This window comes from Hyperolius riggenbachi, chromosome 11 (assembly GCF_040937935.1).
Source record: "Hyperolius riggenbachi isolate aHypRig1 chromosome 11, aHypRig1.pri, whole genome shotgun sequence".
Taxonomy (NCBI): Eukaryota; Metazoa; Chordata; class Amphibia; order Anura; family Hyperoliidae; genus Hyperolius; species Hyperolius riggenbachi.
In genome coordinates this window covers 162,119,168-162,133,216 of record NC_090656.1, presented here as the reverse complement: position 1 = coordinate 162,133,216, position 14,049 = coordinate 162,119,168, and the positions used below count along the sequence as shown (strand labels likewise).

General features: G+C 43.3%; 1 long non-coding RNA gene across 1 annotated transcript in view; it reads right to left on the bottom strand.

The window, feature by feature from the left end:
* Positions 1–1,396: 1,396 nt before the first annotated feature.
* The window catches only part of LOC137538625 (uncharacterized), a 485,758-nt gene continuing 473,105 nt past the window's right edge, over positions 1,397–14,049 (bottom strand). The window contains exon 3 of the long non-coding RNA XR_011024851.1: positions 1,397–1,702. This is a non-coding gene — a long non-coding RNA (uncharacterized lncRNA). The remainder of the gene's footprint in view (positions 1,703–14,049) is intronic.

Below are 14,049 nucleotides of genomic sequence, written 5' to 3'. Positions count from 1 at the left end.
AGCTGCGACAGAAAGGGCTGTATATGCAGTGTCAGTGGCACACATACAAAAAAAACACAGAACAAGAACATTAGCTCCCAGAAGAGCTTTTTTTGTGGTGCTTTTCAGCAACTTGTTAGGTGCAAGCTAATAAGACCTAACTAACGCTTTCCCTATCTCTGCAGCAAGCTCTCCTGCAAGTTCGCCGGCGAACTGTTCGGGCCATCTCTAGCTACAATTACTAGGCAATGACCAGTGGTGTTGATCCAGGGATTTTATCTGATTGCCATCTGGAGTCGGGAAGGATTTATTTCCCTTTTGGGGCTAATTGGACCATGCCTTGTAAGAGTTTTTTTGCCTTCCTCTGGATCAAGAGGGATATGTGAGGGAGCAGGATTGTGTTGTGCTTTGTCCTCTGGTTGAACCTGATGGATGTATGTCTTTTTTCAACCCAAATAACTATGTAATATATGTAAAAAAGTGTAGAAAACTTCAGACAAGAATCCATGGAAAGGGGGGTGGTGTGTGTGTGTGTGTGTGTGTGGGGGGGGGGGTTCACCTCTGCATGCAAGCTCTGTGTGCTGGGGGAATCAGTCTCTGACCTGAAGAAGACATGATTAGCAGTGTAGAAACATCCAGCTTGACACGTTGCTCACATGCAGTGATGACACCCCCATGGAGTCTTGTCTGAAGCCCTTCCCCCCCTCCAGGGGCTCTGCTGATGTTGCAGGAATAAGTAGCAGAAGTAGGGCCGGGCCGAGGCAGAGGCTGAAGAGGCTCCAGCCTCAGGGCGCAGTGTAGGAGGGGGCGCACAATTCATTCAGCTGTCATTCCCAATTGTGTTTGAAGCACAAAGAAATAAGAAAAGGGCATACATAGCAGTGACTGCAAGCCAGATAACTAGAGAATAGCAATTAGTGTGTGACGGCCGGGGTGGGAGGGATGAAGGGGCGCAATTTGCTGTCTCAGCCTTGGGTGCTGAAGGACCTTGTCCCGGCTCTGAGCAGAAGACATCAGCAACAGCTGATGACATGCACATCCAGATCCTCTTCATTTTGTGGATATGTGGAGGTAATATACAGTATATTAGTACTTGCAGATGGAGCCTTTAATAGCTTTCGGACATGAGTACTGCATTGCTGCTGCTACTACTACCTTTCTTTTTTGCAGATTTAGTTTTGTATAAAACAATACTTAACCCTTCTTATAAATATGTTATGTATTAGTATGTAATTGGAACCTACACTACTGATGAATCAATTTCATATGCCCTATATTCCGATTTTATTTTACCAAATTCTCACACTTGAACTGTAAAATAATAAAGAAAAACATAAGAAAGCTCATCAAACATTAACAGGTGTAGTACTTTTGTTTGACTAAGGTGTACATGGCATGTAATCAAAGGCTTGCACATAACAATACAGGAGCAATCATTTTCATAAATGTCTTTGTGGAAAACCAAAAACTCTGAATTTGTACAAAACAGGATACATGAAAGTGTAGATTCTACAAACACCAGGTTCCTTATTAAAAACTCTTTGATCCTCTTCTCCTTTGATATCCTGGGCCTGATAACGTATTCACTTTCAGGGGGTAAATATAGGTAGTTCAGAGAGAGTGTTTTTTGACACACAGACGGCACTTCTGTGCTGTAGATTTTATTAATTGGTAGTGAAAAGGAAAGGATTCCACACAGACAGAGTTTATTCCTGTAGGTTGTCTGTAATAAAACATATTAAAAATGAGGATAGATCTCATTCCTGTGCTCTTTTTTAAAATACTCATTCTTGCTTAAAGGACTAGCTACTGTAAAAACAAAACTGTAAAAATGAATGATAATACTAATCATGCAAATTTCCATTTGCCTTAAATTGCTTTTATTTTTAATTGTAAGCAATTAAGTGATACATCATATGTTATACTGTATATTACTTTACATTATGATTCAGTGTAATTTTTTTTATGCCATCTTTGGTTAAAATAGCTTAAAATAGCTCAAAATGAAAAGATAGTTATCTTATTCAAATTTCACAATAAACCACACGCTTGTTTCTGGTGGAAGCAGGAACTTTGAACACCCACTACCAGCAGAAACCTGGGTGCCGTGACCGTCATAGGTGTCATTATAAATTGCAGCTTAACTGTGACATTTGGGATCCTGGGACACCCGCTATTTATCGGACAACAGGGGCGCCAAAATTTCACAATACAACCAATTGGGGCAGATTGGCGGCGGAGTCAGCTAAGGTTAGACATGGGGGTGCTCTTAAAGATTAGACTGGGCAAAGGTTAAGGTTAGAGATGGCCCGAACCTCCAATTTTAGGTTCGGGATAGATGTCAAAGGTCCCGGAAAAAAGTTTTGTTTTCACACAAAGCAGTGTTTTGAGGACAGAAATCACATTCAATGCTAAATTGCTGGCCTACACTACTGCATGTCATCAATCAGAGAGTGTAATTCTCCCTCCTCCCTCTCTCCCCCGGAGGAGGAGGATTTTGTCTTCCAGGGATTTGTAGGATGTCAAAAGCACGCTCACATACATTGGCCAGGAATCAAACCCAGGTCAACCGCTTGGAGGGCAGCTATGCTCACCACTATACTACCAACACTACAGGCTGAAGTCAGCCTAGCTGGCCTGGGAAGGATGAAAAGCTAGGTGGCCATGCAACCATTCCTGCTAACCTAAAGCTTACTTTTGTCTTACAACACATTGGCTTAAGACTTTACCAAATCCAATGCTCCAATATGGAGAAGCTTCTCTGTTTGCTGTTTTTTTTTTTTTTTTGTTAAGTGTGGTGTCACAGTTCACTCATCTCTTCAACTACAAGAAAGGCCCAGGAGTAGTCTTATCTACCGTAATATCTATGTTACGGCAGGGCCCTTATTACACTTTCTCTTACAGGGCTATGGAAACCGTTTTGCCCATGCGATAAAGCGAGGTGCAAAAATGAAATCATGCCTCGCAGAGGTTTTGTTTCGATCCATCAACCTTTGGGTTATGGGCCCAGCACACTTCCGCTGCGCCACTCTGCAGTCTGCTTACATTTGTATACAATCTTCAAGTTTAAGAAGGGTACATTAGTTGAAATAGTTACACTACAATCTATGTTACAGCAAGGCCCTAATGACACTTTCTCTTAAGGGGCTATGGCCGCCATATATGGCCCCGATGATGGAGAAGGAGGATATTGATTAAGGGGCCCTGCATTGTAACAGATTTGTATTTGTCGCCCAGATTTGATACCATTATATGTTTGTACTTTCATGTAGATAAATGTGACCACTGAGGTGTTAAAAATAACATTTTTTATCTGTTATAAAATACTTGGTTAAATAAAGAATACATTAAAAAAAAGACAGCTCCAACCCTGGACACATTTAAATCAAAACTGAAAAGCCACTTGTTTAGTCTGGCATTTATGATCACATAACTTTTTTTCCCTTGTACATGTCACTATGTACTATTCTGAGACAAGCTTATGCGGTTTGGGTCCTACAGGAGAAAACCGCTTTACAAATGTTTCCTTGCTGTTGCAAGATCATGCACCTTTGACCTGCCTGTGACAGAGCACCGTATAAAATAAGTGACATACAGCTGGAAACATCAGACTTGAAGGACTTTGGAATTCTGGTTGATAACAAATAGGAATGGAGATAGGAGATTTTACCACTTATAAGAAAGAGATTGTTCATAGTGTGAGGGGAGAATAGTTAAAATGTAGAATATCTTAAAACAAGAAGTAGTTAAGGCAATCAAATTCTATATTCCCGTTCAAAAAATTGTTGATACTTTCTTCATTTAAAAGGGAATTCACGGGACCAGTGAACATTGGCGCCAGTTAAATAATGGCGCCTGCTTCTGCCCGATATTTGTTTAAAACAATATTTATCGTTTTAACGGCGCCCACCATCAAAACGATATTTATCGTTTTAAAACTTTTTTTTTTTATCCTGCCTGAACGATATTTATCGTTTTAAGCCCTGCTTTGCTGGCCCTTTGGAAAATGTCTGCCTGCCGAATTTAACGTTTAATAGCACAGCCCCCTTAAAAGATAGAAACACCAAATTGGCAGGGAATGTTAAGAAGAAAGTTGTGAACAAGAAGAAAAATTTTTTTTTCAAAAAGACCTTATAGTTTTTGAGAAAATTGATCTTGAATATTGTTCTGACCGTGGGAAAATTAAACGCCTGCCGACTTTAGCGGTTAATAGCAAAGCCCCTTTAACTACTTCCCGACCGCCGTATAGACAAATGGCGGCCGGGAAGCAGACGCCGCAAGGACCGCCGTATTGACAAAATGCGGCGGTCCTTGTTTGGGCATGGGCGGAGCGATCGCGTCATCCGTGACGCGATCCTCCGCCTCCGCCTGTCGCCGCTCACTCGCCGCAACATCCCGCCGGCCATACGGAAGCGCCGGCGGGATGTTAACCCGACGATCGCCGCATACAAAGTGTATAATACACTTTGTAATGTTTACAAAGTGTATTATACAGGCTACCTCCTGCCCTGGTGGTCCCAGTGTCCGAGGGACCACCAGGGCAGGCTGCAGCCACCCTAGTCTGCACCAAGCACACTGATTTTCTCCCCCCCCGCCCCAGATCGCCCACAGCACCCATCAGACCCCCCCCCTGCCCACCCCCCAGACCCCTGTTTGCACCCAATCACCCCCCTAATCACCCATCAATCACTCCCTGTCACTATCTGTCAATGCTATTTTTTTTTAATACCCCCCCCCCCTGCCCCCTGCTCCCTCCTGATCACCCCCCAACCCCCCAGTTTCTCCCCAGACCCCCCCCAGACCCCCCCCCCCCCCCCAATGTACTGTATGCATCTATCCCCCCTGATCACCTGTCAATCACCTGTCAATCACCTGTCAATCACCCGTCAATCACCCGTCAATCACCCGTCAATCACCCATCAATCACCCCCTGTCACTGCCACCCATCAATCAGCCCCTAACCTGCCCCTTGCGGGCAATCTGATCACCCCCCCACACCAATAGATCGCCCGCAGATCCGACATCAGATCACCTCCCAAATCCATTGTTTACATCTATTCTCTCCTCTAAACACCCACTAATTACCCATCAATCACCCATCAATCACCCCCTATCACCACCTGTCACTTTTACCTATCAGATCAGACCCTAATCTGCCCCTTGCGGGCACCCAATCACCCGCCCACACGCTCAGATTGCCCTCAGACCCCCCCTTATCAATTCACCAGTGCATTCATTACATCTGTTCTTCCCTGTAATAACCCACTGATCACCTGTCAATCACCTGCCAATCACCTATCACCCATCAATCACCCCCTGTCACCCCCTGTCACTGCCACCCATCAATCAGCCCCTAACCTGCCCCTTGCGGGCAATCTGATCACCCACCCACACCATTAGATCGCCCGCAAACCCGCCGTCAGATTACCTCCCAAATGTATTGTTTACATCTGTTATCTTCTCTAAACACCCACTAATTACCCATCAATCACCCCCTATCACTGTTACCTATCAGATCAGACCCTAATCTGCCCCTTGCGGGCACCCAATCACCCGCCTACACGCTCAGATTACCCTCAGACCCCCCCTTATCAATTCGCCAGGGCATTATTTACATCTATCCTTCCCTGTAATAACCCACTGATCACCTGTCAATCACCTGCCAATCACCTATCACCCATCAATCACCCCCTGTCACCCCCTGTCACTGCCACCCAACAATCAGCCCCTAACCTGCCCCTTGCGGGCAATCTGATTACCCACCCACACCAATCGATCGCCCGCAGATGCGACATCAGATCACCACCCAAGCGCAGCGTTTACTCTCCTCTAAACACCCACTAATTACCCATCAATCACCCATAAATCACCCCCTATCACCACCTGTCACTGTTACCCATCAGATCAGACCCTAATCTGCCCCTTGCGGGCACCCAATCACCCGCCTACTCGCTCAGATTACCCTCAGACCCCCCCTTATCAATTCGCCAGTGCAATATTTACATCTGTTCTCCCCTGTAATAACCCACTGATTACCTGTCAATCACCTATCAATCACCCATCAATCACCCCCTGTCACTGCCACCCATCAATCACCCCCTGTCACTGCCACCCATCAATCACCCCCTGTCACTGCCACCCATAAATCAGCCCCTAACCTGCCCCTTGCGGGCAATCTGATCACCCACCCACACCAATAGATCGCTCGCAGATCCGACGTCCGATCACCTCCCAAGTGCAGTGTTTACATCTGTTCTCTACCCTAAACACCCACTAATTACCCATCAATCACCCCCTGTCACTGCTACCTATCAGATTAGACCCCTATCTGCCCCTAGGGCACTCAATCACCCGCCCACACCCTCAGAATGCCCTCAGACCCCAGCCCTGATCACCTCGCCAGTGCATTGCTTGCATCTATTCCCCCCTCTAATCACACCTTGAGACACCCATCAATCACCTCCTGTCACCCCCTAGCACACCTACCCATCAGATCAGGCCCTAATTTGCCCCGTGTGGGCTCCTGATCACTCGGCCAAACCCTCAGATCCCCCTCAGACCCCCTTCCGATCACCTCCCCAGTGCATTGATTGCATCTATTTTCCCCTCTAACCACCCCCTGAGACACCCATCAATCACCTCCTGTCACCCCCCTAGCACTCCTATCCATCAGATCAGGCCCAATACAACCTGTCATCTAAAAGGCCACCCTGCTTATGACCGGTTCCACAAAATTCGCCCCCTCATAGACCACCTGTCATCAAAATTTGCAGATGCTTATACCCCTGAACAGTCATTTTGAGACATTTGGTTTCCAGACTACTCACGGTTTTGGGCCCGTAAAATGCCAGGGCGGTATAGGAACCCCACAAGTGACCCCATTTTAGAAAAAAAGACACCCCAAGGTATTCTGTTAGGTGTATGACGAGTTCATAGAAGATTTTATTTTTTGTCAAAAGTTAGCGGAAATTGATTTTTATTGTTTTTTTTCCACAAAGTGTCACTTTCCGCTAACTTTTGACAAAAAATAAAATCTTCTATGAACTCACCATACTCCTAACAGAATACCTTGGGGTGTCTTCTTTCTAAAATGGGGTCACTTGTGGGGTTCCTATACTGCCCTGGCATTTTAGGGGCCCTAAACCGCGAGGAGTAGTCTAGAAAACAAATGCCTCAAAATGACCTGTGAATAGGACGTTGGGCCCCTTAGCGCACCTAGGCTGCAAAAAAGTGTCACACATGTGGTACCGCCGTACTCAGGAAAAGTAGTATAATGTGTTTTGGGGTGTATTTTTACACATACCCATGCTGGGTGGGAGAAATTTCTATGTAAATGGACAATTGTGTGTAAAAAAATCAAACAATTGTCATTTACAGAGATATTTCTCCCACTTAGCATGGGTATGTGTAAAAATACACCCCAAAACGCATTATACTACTTCTCCTGAGTACGGCGGTACCACATGTGTGGCACTTTTTTACACCCTAAGTACGCTAAGGGGCCCAAAGTCCAATGAGTACCTTTAGGATTTCACAGGTCATTTTGCGACATTTGGTTTCAAGACTACTCCTCACGGTTTAGGGCCCCTAAAATGCCAGGGCAGTATAGGAACCCCACAAATGACCCCATTCTAGAAAGAAGACACCCCAAGGTATTCCGTACGGAGTATGGTGAGTTCATAGAAGATTTTATTTTTTGTCACAAGTTAGCGGAAAAAGACACTTTGTGAAAAAAAACTATTAAAATCAATTTCCGCTAACTTGTGACAAAAAAATAAAAACTTCTATGAACTCACCATACTCCTAACGGAATACCTTGGGGTGTCTTCTTTCTAAAATGGGGTCATTAGTGGGGTTCCTATACTGCCCTGGCATTTTAGGGGCCCTAAACCGCGAGGAGTAGTCTTGAAACAAAAATGACCTGTGAAATCCTAAAGGTACTCATTGGACTTTGGGCCCCTTAGTGCAGTTAGGGTGCAAAAAAGTGCCACACATGTGGTATCGCCGTACTCGGGAGAAGTAGTATAATGTGTTTTGGGGTGTATTTTTACACATACCCATGCTGGGTGGGAGAAATACCTCTGTAAATGACAATCTTTTGATTTTTTTACACACAATTGTCCATTTACAGAGGTATTTCTCCCACCCAGCATGGGTATGTGTAAAAATACACCCCAAAACACATTGTACTACTTCTCCCGAGTATGGTGATACCACATGTGTGGCACTTTTTTGCACCCTAACTGCGCTAAAGGGCCCAAAGTCCAATGAGTACCTTTAGGATTTTACAGGTCATTTTGAGAAATTTCGTTTCAAGACTACTCCTCACGGTTTAGGGCCCCTAAAATGCCAGAGCAGTATAGGAACCCCACAAATGACCCCATTTTAGAAAGAAGACACCCCAAGGTATTCCGTTAGTAGTATGGCGAGTTCATAGAAGATTTTATTTTTTGTCACAAGTTAGCGGAAATTGATTTTAATTGTGTTTTTTCACAAAGTGTCATTTTCCGCTAACTTTTGACAAAAAATAAAATCTTCTATGAACTCACCATACTCCTAACGGAATACCTTGGGGTGTCTTCTTTCTAAAATAGGGTCATTTGTGGGGTTCCTATACTGCCCTGGCATTTTAGGGGCCCTAAACCGTGAGGAGTAGTCTTGAAACGAAATTTCTCAAAATGACCTGTGAAATCCTAAAGGTACTCATTGAACTTTGGACCCTTTAGCGCAGTTAGGGTGCAAAAAAGTGCCACACATGTGGTATCGCCGTACTCAGGAGAAGTAGTATAATGTGTTTTGTGGTGTATTTTTACACATACCCATGCTGAGTGGGAGAAAGATCTCTGTAAATGGACAATTGTGTGTAAAAAAAATGAACAAATTGTCATTTACAGAGATATTTCTCCCACCCAGCATGGGTATGTGTAAAAATACACCCCAAAACACATTATACTACTTCTCCTGAGTACGGCAATACCACATGTGTGGCACTTTTTTGCAGCCTAACTGCGCTAAGGGGTCCAAAGTCCAATGAGCACCTTTAGGCTTTACAGGGGTGCTTACAATTTAGCACCCCCCAAAATGTCAGGACAGTAAACACACCCCACAAATGACCCATTTTGGAAAGTAGACCCTTCAAGGTATTCAGAGAGGGGCATTGTGAGTCCGTGGCAGATTTCATTTTTTTTTGTCGCAAGTTAGAAGAAATGGAAACTTTTTTTTTTTTTTTTTTTCTCACAAAGTGTCATTTTCCGCTTACTTGTGACAAAAAATAATATCTTCTATGAACTCACTATGCCTCTCAGTGAATACTTTGGGATGTCTTCTTTCCAAAATGGGGTCATTTGGGGGGTATTTATACTATCCTGGAATTCTAGCCCCTCATGAAACATGACAGGGGGTCAGAAAAGTCAGAGATGCTTGAAAATGGGAAAATTCACTTTTTGCACCATAGTTTGTAAACGCTATAACTTTTACCCAAACCAATAAATATACACTGAATGGGTTTTTTTTTATCAAAAACATGTTTGTCCACATTTTTCGCGCTGCATGTATACAGAAATTTTACTTTATTTGAAAAATGTCAGCACAGAAAGTTAAAAAAATCATTTTTTTGCCAAAATTCATGTCTTTTTTGATGAATATAATAAAAAGTAAAAATCGCAGGAGCAATCAAATAGCATCAAAAGAAAGCTTTATTAGTGACAAGAAAAGGAGCCAAAATTCATTTACGTGGTAGGTTGTATGAGCGAGCAATAAACCGTGAAAGCTGCAGTGGTCTGAATGGAAAAAAAGTGGCCGGTCCTTAAGGGGTAGAAAGCCCTAGGTCCTCAAGTGGTTAAATGCCAGAAACACCAAATGTGTAGGGAATGTTAAGAAGAACAGTGGGAACAAGAAGAAACAATTTTTTCTTCTTGAACAAGTGCGTCTATAGAGACGGTCAGAAGGAGAATATTCAAAATCGATTTTCTCAAAAACTATAAGGTCTTTTTGAAAAAAATGTTTTCCTCTTGTTCACAATTTTCTTCTTAACATTCCCTGCAAATTTGGTGTTTTTAGCTTTTAAGTGGGCTGTGCTATTAAATGTTAAAGTCGACGGGTAGACATTTTCCAAAGGCCAGAAAAGCAGGGCTTAAAATGATAAATATTGTTCAGGCAGGAGAAAAAAAAAAGTTTTAAAACGATAAATTTAATTCAAAAGGTCGGCACCATTTTTATCTATCGGCGCTGGGCGCCATTTTTCACTGACCTGGAATTCACAGCTATGACTGCTAGATGTAGAGAGATGATATCTTCACCCAGTCAGGGAGATTGTTTCGGAAATGTAATCCTCAACAACTTTGTAACTATATACAGAGACCTGTATTTCTCCTCTTTGTGAACCGTCCTTGTAAACACAGTTAACTTCTTCAAATTTTTGATGTAATCTTGGCTGCCCTCTATCCATGTCTCTGTTATTCCCACAATACTCATATGGGCAAAATCCAATTTACTTTTTCTCCTAGGAGATCATTTTTCATCTTCTGTTTAAAATTACGTTTGCACTCTGCAACTGAAAAGGTTCCAAAAAGTAGGTGAAAAAGTACGGTCAAAATTATTCTAAGTATTTTCTTGCTTGCTGGTAGTTTAAAAGTAGGGATGACGGAACCATTCACCTGGTGAATGGCTCTCTGGTCATTCGCCCAGGTCGCCTTAGCAGCAAACAGTATGCACTGTTCACGCCCCCCCCATACTTTCCCATAGGGCACCTTCTGAACTGGAACACCTTGGCCAGCACTGCCAGATGTCAGCAATTGTGATTCTTAGCAGCATCAGCCATCACCGCGGGTTTCCTTCATGAAGAACTAGGTCATCACTGCTGAACCTTTGCCTCCCTCTGCCCCATGTCTCCTTAGGGATGACAGATGATTGCCAAGTGCGACTAGTGGCGTTGTAGTATGGCAGCCTCGGCTCTTGGCTTTTGGACATTATCCTCCCCATCCTTCCAGAACCTGTATGAGCCAAAACCAATTCCGGGTACAACCCCTTTTGTACTTGGCAGTTGGAAAAACAAATTATTTTGATTTTGATTTTCTGACTCTTAACCATGAAGTCAGGTGGGACAGGATGGCCAATCTGACCTGATCACTACACGGGCCACTCCCCCCAAAAAAGGTCAGCTCCCGTCAGCCATTTTACAGTCTGCCTTTGTCAGTGTTGGGAGAACAGTTGCTGCCGATACAGGGACAGTGTTAGAGAGACTGTATTGCATATATTGTGCTGCATAGCCGCTCTGCTACTCCTGGTATAGAGGGACCGCTAAAAGTCCTTTTCAGGACTCCTGTGACTAGATAAACTGTATATTGTGCTGTGTAATTGTGTCTTAGTTCTTACGTGGTGTGCTCCTTGTAGGGCACTAGCTAGGGACACTCCATTAATCTTTTTAAGCACTTATCCTGGTTATCCTGATCACATAAGTCATTTTTTTACTGACATTGACCCTGCTGTGTGTTGAACTGACATTTTTGCATAATGGTGTGTGCTGTAGCAGTTATACAATGTGTGGCTGGTTGCATCACCGTTTTAGCCCGCTGTCACTGCATAAGTGTTTGATTGTCACTGACCCCCATACAGCATCACCTGGTTCCCTTTGTGTTATATCAGACGGCCATTTTGTGGTAAAAAAAAAAAATAATAATCAAAATTAATTTATTGTGTGCTACAAATATTTGTGCTCACTGTTTGTCACTGATTGTTAATTACTAGCATACATTACTACACTTTACTGTGTGTGTAACTGAATGGCTGTCTGATATGACACAAAGTACCACACTGCACAGTAAGGTTTGTTGTGACACAAGTAACGCACAGTTACTTATGTCCCAACAAACCTTACTGTGCAGTGCGGTACTTTGTGTCATATCAGACAGCCATTCAGTGAAGTGTCAGAGACATTTCTGACAAATACTCCTTGGCTGGTCTCTCACTCAAATAAACATGACAGGCAAAGGCAGGTCAAAACTCAAAGGTTTTATGCTGGGTACACACGTTGAGATTTCCCGCTCGATTTGCAGATCAACTCGATTATTTCAAACATACTCGATTGGATTTCGATCGTTCCTGCCGTCGATTTTACCTTCGAAATCCAATCGAGCATGTTTGAAATAATCGAATCGATCCGTTAGATCCCGCGAATCGAGCGGGAAATCTCAACGTGTGTACCCAGCATAAGGTTCGTGGTGGTTCGTTATCCCACAGCTGTGGCATATGTGATTTTCTGCTGAAGAAAGCTTTCAATTCCCAGAATGCTTGATTGCTTGATCTGCATGCCATTACAAGTAGTTTAAGAAATTAAATGTCATAAACTAAATTAAATGTAAAAACTTAGCCTGTTACACCAGGCCTCATGCCCATCTTGGCCACTGGGATAGCTATTCTGCAATCCACCTTCACCCCTAAGTATGTCATTTGTTTCTACTACAACTGGAGTGTGCCACATTGTGTGTGAGTGCTACTTGCCAGAAATAAAAAAATAATAATAATAATAATTGTCATTAATTAAATAAAATGTAAAAACTTGACCTGTTACACCAGGCCGGCAGGTCAACCAATCTCTGGCACTGCACAGTTTTGATACTAAGTGCCATCTGACCACAAACTTAGTGATTAGTCATCTTCAAAATACAGGCAGGGAAGGTAGATAACCTTAACTGCACAATGAGTAAACATGGTAGTGATGGTGGGGGAAGAAGACCTTACGGGGAAATAAAACTAATCCCTGATCCCTTTTACCAACAGTGTTCAGTGAGTTGGCCGCAATTGCCAAAGAGTAGAGACACACATTAAGCTGGTCCATTCAGTGTAGTGTGCATGCAGCCCTGGACATCTAAGGACAAGGGTATCCAGGGCCGGGCCGAGGCATAGGCTGGAGAGGCTCCAGCCTCAGGGCGCAGTGTAGGAGGGGGCGCACAATTCATTCAGCTGTCATTCCTAATTGTGTTTGAAGCAGAAAGAAATAAGAAGAGAGATACATGGAAGTGACTACAAGCCAGATAACTAGAGATTAAGGTGTTGGGGGCCCTGGGGTGCCTCTTAGTCTAATAGCAATCAGTGTGTGACGGCTGGGGTGGAGGGATGGAGGGGCGCACTTTGGTGTCTCAGCCTTGAGTGCTGGAGGACCTTGTCCCGGCTCTGAGGGTATCACAGACCTTTTAGTTCTTGATCTCATGTGGCTGTATGGTCGCATAAGTAGCTAGCATCGGGGAGTTCAGAACAAGCAAAAAAACACACACACAAAAAAAATGATGAAAGCAAAAGCACTGGTCTATTCATGTAGGTAAAATCAAACAAAAAACAAAGTCTTGTAAAAGTAATACCTTTTCATGGCTAACTGATAAAGTTAAATTATGCAAGCTTTCAAGAATCTTGTCCCCTTCTTCACGCATATTTCCAAATGTTAGCTGAAGTAAAACACTGATGCAGGTAAATAGTATACACGAAGATGACAGGTTGTTTACTATTATTATTAGTATATACTTGGTGTATACTATCTACCTGCATCAGTGTTTTACTTCAGCGAACATCTGGGAATATGCTCGAAGAAGGGAACTAGGGCCTTGATTCATCATTGTCTTTGAGATAACTTTTTCCAGTTTGTTAAATTACCGAATTCGAAGTTTATCGATTTCCAGTTGTATTCATCAAGGTTTTTCCGCATTCGGTGTGAATTCGATAACAATTCGGTAACCATTCGGTAACGTGTCGATATTACCATTTTACAGCGGTAATTTAACACAAGGCCATAAGATTCCCATGGAATTGTGGGTAAAAGGCAGTCCTTTGAACACTACGTAGCAACATTCTGAATAGGGCTTAACACCTGGACCAGGATTCTGGAAGTGGCTTGGGACAATCCCACAATTTGATAGGAGCCTTTTCTAAAAAAAATATAGTGCAGCTAGCAAATTAGTTAACCCTGGCACTGCCTGTGTTCTCTTACAAGATGATGTCCTGGTATAGCAAATAAATCCATTCTCTTGCAAATTGATATGGTTGTAGTCCTTATTCTTGCCCTTCTGTGCCTTTGAATCA